The sequence below is a fragment of the Ischnura elegans genome, chromosome 2 (genome assembly GCF_921293095.1).
Source record: "Ischnura elegans chromosome 2, ioIscEleg1.1, whole genome shotgun sequence".
In the NCBI taxonomy this organism is placed as follows: domain Eukaryota; kingdom Metazoa; phylum Arthropoda; class Insecta; order Odonata; family Coenagrionidae; genus Ischnura; species Ischnura elegans.
This window is the reverse complement of record NC_060247.1, coordinates 101,682,794-101,698,840: the sequence shown is the minus strand read 5'-3', so window position 1 is coordinate 101,698,840 and position 16,047 is coordinate 101,682,794. Positions and strand designations below refer to the sequence as shown.

Below are 16,047 nucleotides of genomic sequence, written 5' to 3'. Positions count from 1 at the left end.
TCAAGTCATCATGTCTCAAGATGTGGCCTATAAGGTTGTTCCGTCTTCTTGTTAAGGTTTTCATGAGGCTTCACTTCTCTCCTACTCTTCTTAGGTCTTCCTCAATACTAACTCGGTCGATCCATTTGATCCTCAGCATTCTTCTGTAGCATCACATTTCGAAGGGCTGTATCCTTACTTTCTCCGCTGCTGTCATTGTGCATACCTCACTTCCATTTAAGAGCATACTCCTTGTATCACCATTTTACACGAAAACAGTAAGATTCGTAAAATCACGTTATGTTCATTTTTACCCTAAGGGGGCATAAAATTGGGTGAAAATTGGTTATTTAGTGGGGTAACAATACATTAAAATCACTTTTTCCATGAATTATAGTTTTTATTTCAGGAGGAGGGTCCCAGGACCTCCCTTATTCTGGGAATTCGGAATTTAGTGCCTCAAAAAGTAGTATTGTAATCCTCATAATTTTTCTGTAGCACCACATTTCCAAGAGCTCTATTCTTGCTTTCTCCGCTGCAGTCATTGTCCATGCCTCACTTCCATACAGGAGCATACTCGAAATGCAGGTTCTTAAAATTGTTTCCTTATTTCCATTTTTAAGTTCCCGCCTGTTATATATCCGATTAAATGAGATATATGGTTTTCCGATGCGAGAGATTTAATAAAAAAATATAGATGTAGGCAACCCGTATGCCTCCCAATAACCCCCGAAGCAAGTTTCAGCCTAGGTGCCTATCCCCAATGAGCTCAACTTTTGATTGCCATAAGATGGTGCGTTTTGGATATGGTATTATAACAAATTGGCCCATCAAAATGCAGTTAAAACCTTTAATGACACACAGTGTCGGACATTTCGTGATGCTGGACAGATTCCATCCTGGATTTTTGCCAACGCAGTCTAGACGGAATAATTTTCCACGCCCTGGCAAACATGTCCCCCTTGGCACATGGCGACCTCCTTTGTATGAGAGAGAATGACAACAGAATGAAAAACGTGAGATAGTTTGGTTCGTTGGGAATGCAAAACTTATGGACTTGCTAAACGTTAATCAGTTACGATCCCTTATTATTGAACGCGACGAGTTTTCGTAAACAGATGGCATTCTAAGTTGAATTCGCTTTTCTATCAGAAGAGATCTATGTTCATCCGATAAGGCAGACCGCATAAAACACCTTGTTTCCCTATTGCCAACATAACCAATCATTGCAGTAAACGTCTTCATAATAAATACAACATGAGGATTAAGGAACTGACAATACGATAATTTAGTAAGTTATTAATTATTCCTGTATCACCAAAAACAGCACCATTGGCCTTTTACATCGCGAATAAAACTTGAAAATTAAACGTACACGAACATCCATTCCCTTTATAATAAATTCATAACTCCAAATGTTTCAATTTTACAAGTTGAATTAACAGAAATGGAGGAGCTTTGGGTAGCTTCAGTGGTTAAAACACCAACGTGTAAGCTACCATTCTTAAATTGAATGCCACGCTAGTCATACCAAAAATTAATTTTTTTATACATTATCAATATATATGATTAAATATGACTCGAGGAGAAAACATATCATGTGAAGAATTGTGGACACGAGAAGAGACCTTTGTCTCGAGACATGTTCGTTTCAGGTATTAACAAATATATAAAAGTAATATTTTTCGGCAAAAATATAACTTTTTTACTTTAGAAAAAAAATATAATAGTTATCATAAAGTACAGTTCGCCACATGAAAGAACTTAAGCGTCGGTAATTAGCAAGGTAATCAGGTACAGAGGAAAGTTAAAATAGTAAAGCCGGCGTAAAAATATTCATTGAAAATTGAAATTAGCTCAACTTCTTGTTTTATAAACATAGGCGTGTTTGGTAATATTAAGTAATAATGTCATATCATTCATAAAAAATATCAATTCAATTTTTACATTTGAGACTAGCAAATTGAATGAAAAATATTTAAACCAGAAGTTATTTCGACTCGCTAGCTCACAATTTCCTGTAGAGTGAAGAAGCGGACTTGAAACAAATCTCATTATATGTTGCGCCGTATATGTGATGAACATAAACAAAGGAGTACCTCTATCCCAGCATTTACATAAAGGCAACTTAAATTCATGGCCGGTGAGGAATTTCCGCTCCCAAGGAATATATTCAAGGCGAAATTTTTTTCCGAGCTAAAACATCTAATTTGTTTAGCCTCGATTTCTATTGTTGTCCTGTCTTGCATATACATCCATTATATTCCCGACATTCGAGTGAGTTGTTTATTGTTCATAGGGTCACGAGCGTGTTCATGAAAATAACTACATCAAATAAAACACTGATTTCCTACACAAAACTATAAAAAAATTCCTTTGGGATATAATCATTATTCATTTCAAGTTCATATTCAAGTTGCCAGAATTAATTGGTGCCATAAAATCGAAGGTCTTAAATAATCGTCGTATCGATGGCATAAAGAAATCTATTTACCAGAATGAGTAATTTATGAAAAATATTCTTATAATTTGATAAATAATAAAAAGAAATAAATACGCGGACAGAGATAGCTGTTTTATAATTACTTGAGTACTGTTTTCCCAGAATTACTTCGAAAATGCAGCCTATTTGTAACATACATACCTAGGAAAAATTATATAAGCCATCATTACCGATGGGCTTAGTGATACTGTTTAAGCAGCAATTATCTCTTATGATTATTTAAATTTAAATAAGTAGAACTGAATGCTATGGAAATCAGAATAAGGGATGAAAAATTATTTGGGACCAGAGAGGTGTCGCGGTTTATATTTATTCTCCATTGTTTTTCATACTTCGCCATCTTTTTCAATTTATTTATTTTCTAATTTAAAATATTATTAAAATTGTATTTATTCCTTCTAGCTCCACGCACATAGCTGCCAATGCGATTTAATACTTAACAATTTACGAGAATATCCTACCTATTTTTTCCAATTTCTTCATTCAAAGGTAAATTCTTATCTACGAAAAGCACCCACCGCTATATATCATATTATCCACGCCAAAAAAATAAGACTCACCTATTTTCATAGCTTCGTAGCTCCTTGGATACGACAACACAAACACGTCGCGTCACTGATTCGCACCAATATTATCATATAGGTTACTAATGTTAATTCTGCACATATGGGGGGGGGGGGGGATAATTTCGGCACCAAAATTTTTCTTAACAGCGCGATATTATTACCATGATCGAAGGATTTGCCATTCAAAACATGAGCAAAGTGCACACTTTGTGGAATATTGATTTATATGCATAGCATAATACGATACTAGGATTAGTACAAATTAATATGATTGAATTTAGAACTTCTCGGAAACAAAATACATTTGGGTATGTGAATATGATGCGGAGAAATAAAGCGGGATTGTTCAATAAATTAGGATAAACCTTGGCGAGCAATGCAAGAAAAGGAGTATTAGCAAGGACTTGCCTCCGCTGCCGGTTTTATGGACCGGAAGTCATAAATCCATCGAGTATTCGGAGGTTGTATAAATTCAATTGCTATGCTTGGTTAGATTTATAAATTCAGAGGTCAATGTTACTACATATTGATATTCATGAGTTTAGTTCAGAGTCTCGAATCAAATCAAATCGAAGAATTTATCGATATAATAACTCCTCTGTGGAGTGGGAGTGATCTAAAATTTACAGCTTAATAGAAGCATGACAATAAACCTGTAAAGGTAAGAATTTGGATTCTTTTATGTAACTGCTACAAATAAAGGTAAGTTCAAATTTTTCCCCGCTTAGTCCAGTAAACTCTCGTTTAAAAATAATCCCAATACTTCAGAAGATGATAATTACAAGCATCACTTTCAGAGTTCGTTAGGAAATAAAAATTCATGCGTGGGTATGGATATTATAATAGTTATTAAAACTAATATATCGAAAAAGATGTGCCAGCATAACACAAAACATGAGAAAGTATCCGCACGAATCAGCATCTGGTTCACCAATTCCTCATTAAATCCCCATGTTCAGTTCGGCGTAGGGACAATCACTCGTCATTCTATTTGTGAACCATGCTCTCTTTCTCCCTCACCCTCGCTTAACTACTATATTCTGTATTAAGGGTTTCAGTAATAAGATACAAACAGCTTTAGTAATTTTCCACTCTAATGTAATCGCTCCATTGGTTTCAAAGTTCACACGTCATTATCAAGAGCTGTCTCTGTTACCACAGCTGTTTGTACCTTATTACAATGGATTTCGACTAAGTGAAGTTGCCAACAATTGAGGGGTGAGATGCCAAGAGTGCAAGTGATTTTTTTCTAAACAGAGTTAGGTATAGTAATTGATAAAAGAAATATACAAATACTTGGTTGCCAAGGGATATGAGTGAGTCTCTTTTCTTCGTTGAGATCGAGTGGAAAATCAAATGAATATATGTTTGCCATCAAATGCATTTTCAAATGCAAAATATGTATGTGATATTGATCTCTGCATTTCTCCAGGGTTTTCTTCCGCGTCAGGTTGTTGGTTGATTGACAACAGTTTCGCTGGCTGTCCTGCCAGCGTCTTCAGGTCGAAGGTGTCGGCTGTTGGTTGAAGACGCTGGCAGGACAGCCAGCGAAACTGTTGTCAATCAACCAACAACCTGACGCGGAAGAAAACCCTGGAGAAATGCAGAGATCAGACCATCGCCGCGGAAACCTACGCTCTAACAGTATGTGATATTGTTTGCTAAATATTTACCTAATCTCTGTTCCTAACTATGTTAAGAAAAAAATCACCTGTGACCCTTGGCTTTACAACTCCTCAATTGATCTGAAGGGTTTCAGCACCCTTTCTATCCTTAGTACCCGCTCCATCGGGTACTAATTTGAAGGATGTGAAAGACTACCATACCGTGAAGCTCTGCAAATTGCGAGGTATTAACGGAGTAAAGATGAATTAAAGAGCAAATCCCCTCAAATATTACGTGCTAACACGATAGAAGCACGTAAATTTGAAACAGCTGTTTTAAAATAAATAAGGGGAATAGGGAGTACGAGAAGCAGAAGAGAAAATGGTTTTAAATAAAAAGCACTTATATGGATTCTCAGAATGATTGAATTTTCTTCTAAATTCGTGTATGGAAATTTGTATCTCATTTCATACTTCTGCCTATTCAAAGTTTTTTAAACGCAAACGTCATTATATATCGTAGTGATTAGCTCTGCAAAAATCTAGATTCACTATCCGGAAATCGCGTTAAACTCATGGAACATTGTCAATTTTTCTGTTTCTTTATCACTTCGTTCTTTGAAATATGTTTCAGTAGTAAAATTACAGCAAAAAAATATATAACATCCGTTCTATTCAACTAAACCGTGGACAAATCTTTTTCAGCAATTCTCGACTTGATAGGTAGAAGTTGTAGAAAAACAGTAAATTCAACTAATAGCATGACAACGAAGCATTAGCGAACAAGGTTATACTGTAAGGAACCACAAAAGGAGTTCAAAGTTGAGGATGGGTAAGGGGAAAGGCAGAAGAATCGATCAGTCAAAATTGATGGCTATTATAGACAGCTATCTATATCCGGGAGATAATCGAAGTCTGAATTTTCACGAAATAAACCGCAAAATTTTGTCCTCTCCAAGGTCTCATGTTTCATCATCTGCTATTTTTCTAATTCTATGTTTAAAAAACTCATCTCTTTCGTCGTCATCAGAAACACCTGAAGAAAATTGCAGAGTTTGTTCCGAGCCGTCACAGCGAAGTATTGCTAAAGCTTAGCCTCCATATTAAGGTAGGAATAACTTAGAGAATAGAAAAAGAAAGAAATTCTCCAAAGGAAAATACTGCGTACAAATGTGATTGAACGGTAATAATGACACCAAAATAATGATCTGATGATTCAGAACTTCCTAGAGTGTGCGGGTGAGTTATTAGATACCCAAGGCTACTCGTTGATTTTTCATTGATCTTGAAGATGATGATGAGAAAAAGACACTATTAACTATAGGCTCAAAATATTCTGTGAAAATGCACCAGCAAGCCCTTCGTTGCTATAATAATAATTCAGGAAATTGTAAAATTTCACGATTTAGCCAAAATTAAAAGTATTCCTATCGGTCTAAAAATTGGTCTCTCGACGTATCACGAGGTCTAGATTCGAAAAAAGACATTATTGAAAATCGATTTTTTGATCCACAAATTTCCCCAAAAATTGAAGGCGTAGAAACAGTTGTCAACGCTGTAATGAATAGAAAAAGTATGTATTGTATCGACAATTTCTCCTCGGGTGTCGAACAATTTAAGAGGGGGTCGATTCCATGACATTTGTCGTATCTCGTCTCCTACACACTAAACATTTGTATGAATCAGTCAGTCAGTCAAGGGTCAGAAGTTGGTTTTATATAGATGAAAATACGTCCGTGATAAAATATAAACTACAAATGGTAATTTCCACCCTTAAATATAAAAGACCACCACCCGCTTTGGTTTCGGAATTTTTGTCATTTTCGAGGTGGAAATTCCTTCAAAATGACGTGGTGTCGAAACCATGGCCTCTAGTGGACTTTTATATTTAAGTGTGAAAATTACTATTTGCAGTTTATATTTTATCATGGATGTATCGTATTTCCACCAACTCAAGCCTAAAACCACGAACATTGCAATAGAGGATTCTCATGCCAGCCTCTAAACGTGTTGTCGCACACCGCGCATTTAAATGGGTTTCCAAATTCGCCACTCGCGTCGCTGACGGACCAATTTATCCGAGTTTCACGGGAAAATAAGGCATGAATCGGGGTGTTAACCGACATTTATGTACATGATTATGTGATTTACCAAATTCATAACTTTTCAATGTTAATCCTTGCAATTTCAAACATTACACTGCAAATTTTTAGAAAAAGTGGATCGCATTGCACTCATCACCGCCCCGCGGACATTTTTGAAAGCTGATTAAAATGCGACCGAAGTGGCATCAGAAATCGTCTTATTTGGGTTGGAATAGGGCCTCCTTTATGCAGTCCCCTTGCCTGAAACGATTATAGTATACGTATGAAAATACGTGCTTGTTTTGAATCGCACACTCACGGCGGAGCATTCGAAAGGGATCCCCTATACCCAGTGACACAATCTCGCACGCTCAACAAAAACGCAGGCGACCTCGGGGGAATACCGTAGTCTGCCCGAATGCCAATGCGTGGGGCACTCAAACAGACACCCACGCACCGCTCTTCCTCATTGCTATTCCGGCGCTGCAAACGCACCAACAACGGTATCCATCGCTCACGCAACTCTCACGAAACCATTTCGGGATGAAGAACCGTTGAACGCATCATCATCTCCCTCCACGAAATTATGCAGTCCGAATGTGACAAGCGAAAGGGATGGTATCAGGAGGAGGCGACGGATAGCTTATATCACGAATATTACAAAAGAGGATCCTCAAGTCGGCCTCTAAATGTGCTGTCACCCACCGCGCATTCAAAGGGTTATTTCCAAAAGTCACCACTCGCGTCGCTAACGGACAAAATTGATCCGAGTTTCACGGTAAACAGTGGGGGATACCGCTCGCATTGGCTAACATTGCAGAAGTACAATAGTAACTTTTTCATATAATAAGATGGCATTGTCTTGTAAATGTGTATAACCAGTTTAAATCAAACTTTCTTAAAATTTGCAATATGACTTGATTGTTTTTTATCGCGATAAAAGAAAAGGTAGCTCTTGATATCTTTTGCGCCCCCACCCTTGACTTTTTTCAGTATCCGCTACTGACGAGAAATATGATATAATTTAGGGTGTTAACCGAAATTTATATCCATGATGATGTGATATATTAAATTAATAACTTTACATTGCCATTCCTCGCAATCACAAACATAATAATGCAAAATATTGGGAAAAAAGTGGATCGCATTGCACTCATCGTCGCGCCGTGGACACTTTTGAAAACCTATGAAAATTCGACCGAAGAAGCAACAGAAATCACCCTATATGGGATGGAATTGGGCCTCCTCTATGCAGTCCCCTTGGCTTATCTTGCAATTGAACTCGGGCTTTCCCTCGGGTGAAGGTCTTCATTGATGCCGACGAAACGCGACGCTTCGAAAACGGAGTCGGCTTTCGTCTTCCGGGCGAGTGAAGCGACTCGAAATTTGGCAAAAATATATAGGCCGAGGGAGAATCTCAGGCAGTGGCGTAGCCACGGGGGAGGTTTTCCGGGCAGGCATGGCATTTGGAGGAGGCGACCGACAGCTTAGGCCATTTGCACCATGAGGGAAGGGTAGGTAAGGAAGGGTGGAGAGAAACCCGGCGTCGGCACTAGCCTGCTCTTAACGAAAGGCGCCAAGGGGACCAAGGCTAAACGTCTTATTCGACGGACGCAGTGTTACGTTTGAAATGTCCTCCACATAGCATTCAAGCATGGATCGGGCAGTCCCTGAAATTTCTCTGCCACCGCCGGGATATGAACCCGAGCCCACAGGGTGGGAAGCCAACACTACAGCCACCACGCCAACCCGATCCCTGGTTTTCCTGGTTACAACCTCCCAACCCACTTGAGAATTTAAAAGAAGTGCCAAAAACGAGTACGATATTACTGTTTTTGATTCCTAAAAATCACGTTTTCAGCATCGAAAATCCCAAAATTTTACCCGGACCCCCACTTGCTCTGGGGTGTTTTCTATATTTTCTTCATCTTTCTGAAGCCCTTCCCCGAAATCTCCAATAAACCCTCCTCCCATTTCAAAATCCTGGCTCAGCTACTGATGCCAGGTGGCTGCTGATTGGTCCGCTAACATAAATCATTTGTGCAGTGAGGGAAAGATAGGATTGGATGGGAGGAGAGAAACCCGGCTTCGGCTTCGTCCTACTCTAAACGAAAAGTACCATGGGGACGGGAGTTTAACTTTCCATTCAAGAATGGAATGATCGATTCACCTCAAGGCTAGTTATATTAAAAATAATGATTTCGCACGTGACACATTCGTGTGTGGACTAATCAAATAAAGTCAGTGTTGAAAATTTAAAAAAAGGTTAATGTTTTCCATGTTTCGGCTGCGGATTTTTCCCTACTTCCTCCACTCCTTAAAGCTGGAAATTTTAACGATGGAGTAATCAATATTTGCTTAATATTTTGACGGGCCTCTTTCCATATTTGTGAATTTCACTTGCAATAAGAGAAACAAAAACACAATAGTAGAATTAGAAAGCTTATATGATTTGCGAAACAAACGAAGGATAGGGTAGGAAGGGTGGCGAGAAACCCGGCGTCACCGGGTTGGCCCGCTCTAAACGAAAGCCGCCACAAGGGACGGCGATTTAATGTCCCATTAAACGGACAGATTGCTGTACTTGAAAGGCCTTGCTCAGTGCCAAGTGCCATTCGGGTATCCTCGAGTCCGCTGCTAGCATTGTTGTCGTTCCGCGCGCATCATAATCAATTTTAAAATCGCCACCAGCGGCGCTACCAGTCATCGATCTCCAGTTTTCACGAGGAAATACGCAGCAGTAATGCGTAACCGAGTCAATAAATCATAAAAACCACTTATTTAACGCAAGCGAGACGATTTTTAACTTAAAAAGACCACTTCTACTATGGTTCATGGCGAAAGTAACGCTGAACGAGATACCGCTGCCTAGTAGCGCCGCCGAATAAAATGCGCACGAAACTGCAACATATATTACGCTTAACCGCCATGTTCTTGGGCCTCCTTTAATGTAGTCCCCTTGATCAATGCACTAAAACAAATATCGGGGAGTCTCTGAATAATCTCTGCCACCGCCGGGATTTGAATCAGGACGCACTGATCGGGAAGTCAGCACTCTGGCCACCACACCAATCCGAGCACCATCGGTATAGTGAAAGGATGGCGAACGCCGTGCGTGATATTATTCTTGTTTTATATTACGTTCTTTCTTCGACTTACGATCATGTGCTCTACCATCATCTCCGGGAGGTATCATCTTCCTGGAATATATACCTTTCATGAACGAATTTCCATATCCGTTACAGCATTTATTTACTTAAAACTCAAGTGGTGAAACCTGGGTAAAGTCGTCAATGCTTAATTTTTATCGCTAATTTTAGCATATTATAAGGGGTCTACGTTTTACAAATTTTTATCATCAAAACCACACTAATACATTTTATGAAATGTTAAATGTACGTTTAATGAAAATATGGGGAAAGTCTCCCGAAAGACGTGTTGAAGATACGGAATTTAAGATAGCAAGTCTAACATATGAAACCTGTATAACCTTATCATTTTCGGAAAAACATTTTTGCAAAATAAAAGGGTTTATTATGAAACCGTAGCGAAAATTATATTTACTTTGTTCCGAGATTAGTTCAAAAACTGTGCCGTTGGTATCTGAAATCAACTTAACTCGAAGAGTAATCCACTGCATTTCACTGACGGAGGCACAGCCAACCTAGGCTTTGAACCTTGAAACCACCACAGGATTGATTGAGGGCACTCTCTGTTTTCCCATGGCAAAATCTCTATGGTTTTTCTTTCCTTGCGTCCGTTGAAGCGTACACTGCCCTGGAGACAAATTATCTGCCGCGTGATCTGGCATTCCAGACTACAGACGGTGAGCGCTAAGCATGTTAAGCCGGCGACAGCGATATACGCTTCAAATGTTCCAGAGTAGCGAACATATAAAAAAGTAACAGGATGCTTGTAGTTCCATTGACAGAGAAATAGCGCCATGTGTACGTATGTGCTAGAAATAGATAATATCATAGTCATTTAAGAATTTTTTCCCGCATGAATCCTAAAATGCTTGGCCTTTCATAAGTGCGAGGGATCTGGCGTAGACAGGATATGAAAGCATTGAATGATCAAAACTGTCCTCCGAATTATCACACTATATTTCAACTAGTTCAGGGCTTTTGTTAGTATACTACATACATGGTACTTACCCAAAGAAATATTTTTTTCGGAGAGAGAATTGTTGATACCAATTAAGGAATCGCATAAGAAACATTACACTGAAAAAAAGCTTAGTTAAAACTATCAAATTCTGATGAAATTATTCAAACTATTCGGTTCATTTAGAAAATTGAAAAATTCGATAACAATTACCAAACCAGTTTGAAAATGCTATCAATTGGTAATTGTTACCGAAGTTACAATTCGATAAAAAATACTTAAATCGAAAGGATAATAAAACCAACGTAGCGCGCACATATGAAAGAATTTCCAATCAGAAAAAAATTGATTAATTGAAAATAAAAAAATTGTGAGGTTAATGTAAGCTTCTGCAAAATAAATACAAAAAATTGGAGAATAATACGCCTACAAGAAGCATTCAACGTATGGCTCGTATGACTAAAATTGATTAATTGACAGCTACTTTGAGGAGGTGCTTCTGGGAGCGGGTTAATCATCCACACTACACCTTTAGGCACAGATAACACGCACATTTATAACAACCTAAGGGCAGATCTCCCAATAGATCATGTAAAAGTTGCGCAATTTTAGATAAAATTTCCAAAATATCAAACCTGTAGACCATAATCATTTTGGAAATATCAGTAGAGCATTATAAAGGGGTTTATTATGACAGAATATTATGACGAAAATTATATTTACTACTTTCCTTGATGAGTTCAAACGTTCAATTGTGACAACATCAAAATGAATATGAAGTAAAGTCATAAATAATTTATCTAGTTATTCAACATTACACCGTCATTTTCTACAGTTGCAGAGAAGTGCAATCTGAAAAATGCATACCACAAATACCATTGACGGTCAGATTCTGCGGAGCAATAGACCGAATAGAATAGAGGCCGTTTTCAAGGTCGCCGGGGTAGAACACGGCCGGCGGATAATTCTCGAACTACGCCTTAGCATTTGAAAACATGTCAACACGCCCTGTGAATAATTTACCATCTCAGATCAAACTACAACTTCCAATATGGAATATTATTTTCTTTGAGAATTTTAATCACGCAATGAACGAAAAATCGTAGCATATTTAAATGATTGTTTGCAGCCGATTGTAATGAGAGGGGATATATTAAGGTAGGACGTCAGCGGACAGAGCCTTGAAATTTTTCCGAGCACAACGTTTAAAATCAGATAATTATTGGCTTATATATATCTATATTCTTCTATATCTAGACGTCCTGGTATCAAAATTACGTAATTTTCATCCCTTAAAAGTTTCTAGGCCTCTTGACCATACCTCCGGAAGAGAAACAACTTTAATAAATCTATGTTTTTCGGTCTCTACATTAGCGAGGACCGGATTCCGAGTATCAAACATAGAATGCTCAAAACTGTACTACGAATTATTACACAAAACTGTCTTGTTGACCCTAATTAATCTGGAAAAATCATTAAAAACACATGTGGATATCCTGACTTAAAATTATATGATTTTTGTGGCTATGAAGCTTCGAGATCTCGCTGAGAAGGGCCCCGCATGACAAACAACTTTAAAATAGGTATGATTTTCGGTCTCTTTGAATGCTTTTTCGTTGGTATTTACCTCAAGTTTTTTTTTTCAAGTACCAGTACCGTAGTTTTTATTCCGCCAGTAGTAACATTCTATATGCTATCGTCAATATTATTTAATCGATTTAGAGCCCTCTGGACGGGATAGGTACCTTATCAGCTCCTGAAATGATGAAAATTCGGGCTAATAGACTTCCTACCGGATTCTTGGTACGCAGCATTTAATCTGTTCAGGGAACTCGCAAAAAAGGTCCCATTTAAAGCCCTGGCCCAGGTTTTGGCTTATAAATGAGTTTGGCACTAGACATATAAATGAGTTTGATGAGAGATGAATAAAGACAAATTCAGAGAAATATCCTAACCCTAATAAAACTTTGATTTTCTTATCTGATAATCATGTACCCTCACAATCACTGGGCGATCTCAAAATATCAAACTACACCATAAGTTGTATGAACTGAGTTATATATGAGCTGGTTTTTTACCTCAACAATGAGTAGGTTGCGGTCCGTCTGGAGTTATCGTTAAATTCCAAGTACTTCCCCAGCCTGATGGTAATAGAAAAATATTTAGGCAATCAACAAGATGGTTGAAACAAGACCGTTGTCGGTTTTTATCGGCAGGGAAATTTAACCGAACTGCAGAGAGTGATATTAACACTTTATAGTTCTGATTGAGAGTGCACTATTTAATTTTAACTTACAAACATTTCCACTAGATTTCCATTAAAAGCTTGTTAGTAACTATTCGAGTGTAAACGTAATGTACATCCGAATCCAAAAATAACACGAGCACCAAAATTTACATTTCCTTGGATTCGTATGGGGCAATATAAAAACCCCGGCATTACACTTCATATGAAATTTTAAAAATGGATACATGAAATTCGCACTAATAGGTTTTATTAAAATCCTGATACTCAACCTCTTTCGTAAGCATTGAATTTAAATTATGTAAAACAACAAATTGAAATAAACAACATTAACGACAAACAAACGTATAAAGATAATAACTTTTCAGTGTTATTCCTCGCAAGTAAAAACACTATTGCAAATACTGCTAACAAATGGATCACTCGGTACCCATTGCCGTCTGTGTGGCAACATACATCAAGCATGTACGGAATAGAATGGGACCTCTTATATGAATCAATAATAAAATAGAAACACCAAATGGTATTTTCCACAATCAAATGTATAACTCAACTATCGACCATGGTTTCGACACTCTATATCATTATCAAGGAGTATAATGTTTTCATAGAATGTCGAAATCATGGTCGGTAGTTGAGTAATGCATTTAAGTGTGGAAATTACCATTTGTTGTTTATATTTTATCATGGATAAATCGCATTTCCACCTCTTCAAGCCTATAACGATTTCCTGAACTCTTCTATGAAGTCCACATGACGTTTGTTCCAATGAGGGGGGAAAACGATTAGAGTGACGTCACGCGTGAGCGTAGCTTCCAGCTGAGGCCACCTTCACTTTTCCTCACCTTGGCCATAACCTTCGTCCTCCCCTCCCCCTCTTCTGCCACCCCCACCCTCTGGGTAAGGACGCGCAATTTTCTCACGGGGACGCGGCATTACCTCATCGGTGGGTGGCTTCGGAGGACGCCAATGGGACGGCGATGACTAAGGAGGGGTATGGGATTTCTGTGATCCATGTAAACTATGAAACCAACAGTGAGACTCTATGGACCGAACTGTTAAGAGTCCAGCAAATAATAGTTAAGTATTCTCTATTGGTCTAGGAGTTGCCCTTGTGCTGAGCAGAAAAATGAATTCATGGAATTAAAAATGAAATGTCCACAGGATATCAGAGGTAACTCAATCCACATAATCTTTAAATGTATTTTTAAAAAGATATAAGTGGGTGCTGAGGTACGTACACCCAGTTTTCAAGGGACGCAGAAGTAGCCTAGTGGAAAACCCTACACACTTACTACCAAAAATGAAAAAAATGACTTATAAAATACTCACTCATAGATTTTATTAACATTCTGCAAACACTATTGCAAATATTGAAGCCCAATCTCAGCAAGTAAGCATGTAGCATTAATCTTGGATAACTTTTGTCTTACCTTAAGAAACAAAATACGACGTTTTATCACGACGAGTTCAAAATCACACATATTATAAAATGAACACCTTTTTACCTATTCCAGCTGACCGAAGCACCATTTTAATTTGGCTAACGTACTTTTACTTCAATCACAGCATTCATTTGGTAATGACCCATTAAAAAACTTTTATCCCCCTTACTTGAGAATCAAGTTAACTCGCCTCTAGCGATGACGGCGAAAGTATTGCTCGAAGATGACGCGGAGTAGGAAGCGTCAAAGAGATGCTGAGGAGGGTTGTATATTCGCTTGAGTTTTGCCCTTGGCCATTCCGGCCGAGGTCATTACCGCCTAAAGGGGGTGGGGGTGGGAAGCCTGCAAGGAAGATATGGAAGGAGGGAATAAATTGTGCGTTATGGCGGAGGAAAAGGGTTGTATATGGAAGGGGATGGGCTTTTTTTATGGCGGGGAGGAGGGTGCAATTTGACGGGGCGGGCACGTTTGCAGCTTGCGCGGGGGTGTACACTCTACACGCGTCATCGGTGGGACTCGGAGAATAGGAAGGAATGCTGGGGGAAGATTTTTGATTCAAGTCATCAAGGGTGTAAAGTAATCTCCTCTTGATACTTCAAAAATATTGTTAATACACTTTAAAAATGTTTTTTAATAATTTAAAAACTCGGGAGCAAAGACACATCCGCACGCCACAACTTTTACAATCCAACTCCATACACACTCCCTCCCGCGCCGTCAACAACAATTGCTCCCTTCCACCTCTGCTGCTCATTACTGCCCGCTTCATTGTCCTCCTCCCATCAATCGTCACACCAACATCCAACTCAAAACAACTCAAAATTAAGTGTTACAAGGGGATTGCATAGAGGAGGCCCAATTCCATCTCATAGAAGGCTGTTGCCACTTCGGTCGCATTTTAATCGGTTTTCAAATATGTCCGCGGCGCGGTGATGAGTGCAATGCGATAGACTTTTTTTCCAATATTTTGCAGTATAATGTTTGTTATTGCGAGGAATAGCATTGAAAAGTAATAAATTTGGTAGATCACATTATCATGTACATTAATTTCGGTTAATAACCCTTATTAAGGCCTGTTTTCCCGTGAAACTTGGATCAATTTGTCCGTCAGTGACACTATTGACAACTTTCGTAAACCCATTGAAATGCGGGGTTTGTGACGACACATTTAGAGGCCGACTCGAGGATCCTCTTTTGTAACACTCGTGGACTAATTCCTCGAAGTTCAGCACAACTGAGCGAAAGCAGAGGATAGAGCCACCTAAACCTTGAGTTTTCAATATTGAAATTTTGGGCGTCCGTGTATGTATTTTATGCGAAACATGAGCAAATGATTGAGTGAGCATAATTTTGGGATTTCGCTTAAATTTTATGAAGAGAGTGCATTCCATGTAAAGAGCTTTTTAAATGTACTTTAATGTAATGGGCCAAATTTGAGCTGTTTTTGGGCCAAATGGATTTTTTTAAATTAATTATTTTTTTGTTGACAGTAACATCGAATCTTTTATTTTTAC

At 38.4% G+C, this 16,047-nt stretch overlaps 1 protein-coding gene across 1 annotated transcript in view; it reads left to right on the top strand.

Annotated features, from left to right (window-relative positions):
* The window catches only part of LOC124153225, a 147,160-nt gene that overhangs the window by 103,134 nt on the left and 27,979 nt on the right, over positions 1–16,047 (top strand). The window lies entirely within an intron of this gene.